This window comes from Eufriesea mexicana, unplaced genomic scaffold (assembly GCF_001483705.2).
Source record: "Eufriesea mexicana isolate 0111107269 unplaced genomic scaffold, ASM148370v2 scaffold294, whole genome shotgun sequence".
Classification (NCBI taxonomy): Eukaryota; Metazoa; Arthropoda; class Insecta; order Hymenoptera; family Apidae; genus Eufriesea; species Eufriesea mexicana.
Window position 1 is genome coordinate 1,038,998 of NW_016908489.1, and position 6,000 is coordinate 1,044,997.

Below are 6,000 nucleotides of genomic sequence, written 5' to 3' on the forward strand. Positions count from 1 at the left end.
GCTGGAGGCCTGGAGGAAGCTCGATGGGAGGGAGTTATTAGAATGGTCCGGAAAAGATGGCGCGGAGTCGCTCCGTATTTTTATACTGTATGGCCGCTGCTTTGCATAATCCCGCACTTAGCTCGCTCGTCCCGAGATGCCGAGTCGCTATGCAGATCTCCTCTGCTCTCTGAAAACCCGAACCTACCGAGCGTTTCGTCGTTTCAGCGAATGATGGACGACGCGTAGACCCTGCGTTATCCTGCCGCGGACCCTCGAGCCTTCCCTCTTCGAGGATTCGCTTCCTAAAGCGGTAACCGAGGCGATATCGGTGACATTCGTGTAGAAACTGAGAGTGAAGCTCGACTTCTTGCATAAATGGAAGTTTCGAAGAATTTCAGAATGTTTCATCGTTCATAAATGCTTTTCCTTCGAAGAGATACCGTTTGCCGCTTTCCAGCTACTTCTCTCGCTCTGGTTCGCTATATTTTTCATCGTCGGCTGTCGACGTCAATTTCCCAGACTGAAATATTTAATTATCTCGCGACAGGTGAGTGTGACAAAGATTGTTTCGGGCGCAATGTCACGGAACATTTGTCAGAGAGCTTCGTTGACGCCGAGACGAGCTTCCCGCGCGGAGACGTCTCATTTGCACGGAGAAATCGCATCTTCCTTTCTCCTGCTGTCTCTTGGCGGCCACGGCCGGAAAAGAGAATACTGGAAACGGCGAGAAAGCGCGGGAGGTGTCATCAATCTTGCAGCGAAAAGACCCAGGACGACCGTGGCGTCGTTCTGGACGTCACAGATGTGACTTTGATTCTCTTTCGGCATTCGCAGGAGAAACGAAGCTAGATTAAGTCTGTCCCGCGTGTAATTTGTCCGAGTCCTGATTCTCGACGTGCCGGTCCGCGGGACTTTAGCAAACACCTGGGTATCTCGGCAAGAATTAGCGACAACCTCAAGGAATTTGTCTACGATAAGATGGTTTTCGGCCCTTTGCTTTAAATCGGGGTCGTCTGTCGCCTGATGCTCCATGCGATAGGCGGAAAATAACAATTAAAGCGTCGGTCAAAAGTAGACCGACAAACACGATTAGGTACCAAAGAACATATTTCACAGTCGCTGTTAGGACGAAGCATATGCGCAGGATATCCAGTTTCGCTATCTTTCGATCCACCAATCGTCCGTTCATCGCCCCTAACTGCGCTGTCAGAAGCAATCACACCAGATCCACGGAGATCAACCCTCTACCCAATGTTTCCCTACCTGATCGTTCAACTGCGTCTCCGCGGAAATGCAACCCTCACAAGTATCGAGATCAATCCTTGGATCCGTCACAAACGTTTTGGATAATCAGAGCAACAGGTTTTTCAAAATCCACGGTCCAAGAACCGTCGCCAAGACATTTAAACATTCATGTTATGGTATACGATACTCCCGAACGACTTCCTTGACGTATCGCAATTCTATTTCCGGAGGAGTAGCGAAAAGATGAAACTCGGTCCCAAGGAAAAAACGAGTTAGAGATGCCGGGCACTCGGTATCTTCTGGCTACGGTTCCGAAAGTTTACGCGCAGCGTATTCCGCAAGGGCAGTAACTGCGACGGACTCGGTCACGGTGGATGCACCGACTCCGACAGAGAAACCAGGGTATAAAACCTCTGGCCCGTTGCAGCACCGGCCACGTTACGAAAAGCACGATTATACCGGAGGAGCAGGGGGTGAAACCGAGAGCATACCTTAGTTGTCCGCTCGTAAAGCAACCCCGTATGCCCCAGGAGTGCGTGCCGAGGCTATCTCTTTCTCTGCCTCAGTCTCCGTACTCCTTTCTCCTTTGCACTCGCTATTTCTATATTTCCGCCTCGACCCTTCTCCCTTCCTCTTGCCCACGTCTCCACGGAGTGTTTGTTAAACCGGAGGAATATGCATGAGAGAACCAGCCGGCACGGAGTTATGCTACGCTGATCTTAACGGTGGTCACGACCTTAAATATGTATACAAGTCCAGCATGGAAGGGGGTAATCGGAATAGTCCGGAAAGGATCAGGGAAGGACTCTTTACCTTACTGGTACTGTACTTTATGTAAATATGTATTCTTGAGGTGGTAATCTTCGATATCGTGATCACCATATTGCACAATCGCGTATGCAGCGTTGATCCCTGTGGCGACCAGCGAAAGAAAGCACGCGACATATTCTCGCAAGCATGCATCACGCGTTTAGACGCGCACGCATATACGTAGGACATATGGTGATTGGCACGGTGCTTGGCCCCCATGCGAGAACTTACAGAGACTTCCAGGCCAGGGTTCAGCCCTTGGCTCACCTCTCCCCGTTGGTCCATCCCCCACTCTGAGAGTCCTCATGAGTTTTCAATGAGATTAGCGGCCCATCTGTGCGGAGACCGACCCCATCGTCATCATCGAGCACGGACAAAGCTAGTCAACCTGCTCACTGCCCGTACACTCTCCACGGGGGTCTCTTCTGCTTCATGGTGTATGCACCGTGCGTGCACTTGCCGCACAAACTCATCCGTGGCCCTCGTCTACGGTTGCGCGATGGTTAGAGAAAATACCATGTTTTTAGCCGCCCTCATCATATGGTCGCATTTAAAGTCGCCGACAACCGCAATGCTTATGGGAATCGGTGGAAACGCGATGGACCAATTGAGTCAATTTTATTCTTAGTCTTTTAGCTTTCCATGTTTCTCAGATTTCTAGCTTTTCACGCTAATTCTGACAGTAAGCATTTTTCAAAAGGATGCTTCTTCCTTTGAACGAACTTGTGCCTTGATATATCCTTAAGAACCTTGGATAGTCCTTGTGCCGATTTCGCTATATTAGATGTAGGGCTGTTGAAAAGACTGTAGGTCTTTCGATAAGTCTGACTTTCGTAGTCAGCTTTAAAAATCTTTGGAAAACATTGTGGAAGGCCGCAAAATCTGACCGATTAAAGAGCGAAACGGTATCGATCCCTTGACATGGGGTACGGTACTTTGGCTCCGGGGGCTACGTATTTGGGTCCATGGTGGCCCATATGGAGCCTGCCGAGCGCATATGTTGCGACAACGCCGCTAACGACCTGCCTTCGGCCTCCGTAATGGTAAACTGCGGTTCGATTCTCACCCCATGAAACTAAATAACCATTCAATTGTCATTGGTAAATAGGTAATCAGAACCGTATCATCTCGGATCTACCAGTGGATACCTGCCATTCTATACACTTCGTGTTCCAAGAATCTTGAGCAAGCTTATGACTTCACCACATGTTATGTCTTCCATCGTTGATTATCATTACACGCGACTTCCAGAAGCTTCAGAAGAGAATGCAAAATACCTAGATTCTTCACTACTTCCACCTAATAGGAGTTGCTATGATAGAAATGAAACGTCCGCGACTTTTCGATCAAGGATCAGCAAAAAGCGATCAGGGGGTGCGTTAAATGCTTTGGCCAAGCGAAATCCCGCGGCTGTTCCGCCCTCCTTACTCTTTTTGTCAACCTGCAAGACTAAACGAGTTACGTATTACGACGGGGGGCTGCCGAGGGGTGAGCCGGTACTCAATACCAGGTTGTATGTTCTGGCCGTGCCATCTGGCGCGCTATTATACGAGTATTTTAATTTAATTAACTCGCCGCATCGATCGATATTATCGGCGCTTTCCCGGGATTAAGCTTGTACGTGGACCACCGGCGAATTCGAATCTGCCGTTTAATTAGGATTTCGCCCGGCAACGCGAGCAACAGATTTTATGGAAACGAACCGCCACGTTCGTGGACGCAGATCGATCGCGTCACTTGTTTTTTCGTTCATCCGCTTTTGGCAAATGCTGCCTGATTTTTCGTCACGGCGACCATTTAAAAATTGCAGGTTGCAAAGCACGAAAATCTGAAAGAATTCCCAAATTCTTTAAAGATTATCTTTAACTTCGACAAAACAAACCGGGTCGAGTGGATTTACATTCGGTTTCTACTATTCAGAGTTAGACAGCTGTGGAAGTTTTTCACTGGTAACAACGTCAAGGTGCTATCCGGTACTCGAGGAGAAGCTTTCATTGGGTTGCATGACCCCGACGAGACACACTCAGGGTATTCCTGTATTTACAACATATTTGCGGGAGCGCGAACACAGCTCTTTGTCATAGCCGAGTGATTTTCGGGTCGGCAATGGTCCCACTGAAGAGAGCTAGTGCGCCATTGTACTTCCAGGGGGTCATTGTGATCGACTGTACCCTCATCCAGACTGTACAGTGCACTTCCCCTGCTCGTGCATCTGTCCTCAATCAGCGGCCTAGGAAAATGGGATATATGCGACCGCTTCACGGCGAAACTATTGGCCACCCATGTTACCGAGGCATCAGGATGGTATCGAGGAGGAACTTTGCACGAATGTTGAAACAAAGTCAAAGAATAAAAGGGAAACGGATATTCCGTAACTTGCGGGGATGCCTAGAAAGTCAGAGAAGAAGATGGAACGTTGGAAAAGTGGTACAAGAAACGAGTCGCGCAGGAAAAATGGCTGACGGTTGGAATTCCAAGTAGAGGTATTATTATCTTGTCGCGATTTCTTCCTCTGGTAAGAAAAGAAGATGGAGTTCGGGGGATTCAAAAGTGACGAGAATCACGGGTGACAGGGTTCCTGGTTCTCGGGGACAAAAACAACCCCGTCGGTCGACGATGGAAGACCGGCGACGGGGTGAAGGGACTCTCGCGAAAGAATGGGACGCACTTAACTCGGGGCTGCTTAAACAGTTGTTTGATCGGCATTATACATTAGCATGTGGCTGGTGCCAGTGCTTATTAGCGGTATGGTGTCGGAAGAAGCGCGTCACGAGAGGCATACGACGTAACAAAGAAATGGTCGAAGACCTGCCTCGAAATTTTCGCGAGAAATCCTTACCCTACCGTGGAGTGGCAATCTCTGCAACTATTAAACGTAGCTCTTGCACGAAAAGGAAGAAGCGAGGAAGAAAATGAACGCAAAAGGAGAAATGTGCCTGGCTTCCGGCCATCGGCGTTGCTTTCCACAGCCAACACCGAGGACGAATCCTCCAGATTTCGAAGTTTTGACGCAGCTTGGGAAAAAAGGAACACCTCTTAAGAATCGTAGGACCAGGATCTATTCCCGCGCGATCCCTTTTGTCGGGTTAGCAGGGCCGCGTGTCCGCATCAGAACAGGCGCGTGAGAAAGAGAGAGAGAAACCTAGGTATATTATTCCGGATATTAAATCGCTTTTAAATCGGCTTAGCGTTAACTAGTGGCACTTTAAGCTGCCCGGTGAAATGATTATCAGGGCTTCCCACTCCGTCGACCCGGCTAGCTGTTATCGCCCGTTGATTAATTGTTATGCAATATGACGTCACACACGCCCGCCTACCCGGATTAGAATCCCGCGGTGGAGCGTCACGGCGACTGCCACGATCTCTCCCTCGTCCCACTATCCCTAGCTTCCCCTCTCTCGCTCTCTCCCTTGGGCTCTCTCGCTCTAAACCCTTTGACCGTCTTCGTCCTTCTTCGTCAGGTTGACTCTCTCGTGCAAGCGAGCGACGCTTGCATAGAAGCGGAGGGAGCGACGCGAAGTTTCCGGCTAATCCTACGAATTTGAGCCAACCGAACATAGGACGCTGATGAATATTGATACAGAAGCGGCGGACCTAGGACCCCACCCCGGATACTCTTCTTCCGCCTCCTCCAGGCTGAGAAACGCAAGGTGTCGCGGGAGTGCATCGTCTATGCGTCGTCAAAGATACGCGACGCTACAGATGCAACGCTCGCTACACTCTCCGGGGTTCCCCGGAGCTGCACGATGGAACGAGACGCCATGTGCTGATTTCCAGAGACAGAGGAAGCTTGGAGGAAATTGTATCGGTCGAAGAATAACGATAACCATGGTGTATTCTCCAGTTTTATCTTTTTATATTAATAAGAGGAGTACGATCGTGACTCGTCTCGTCTAACGTCTCAAAGCTCCGGTAGAGACTGGTAACCTTGCTCCATTATTCCCCTAAATAAAAGAAACCATA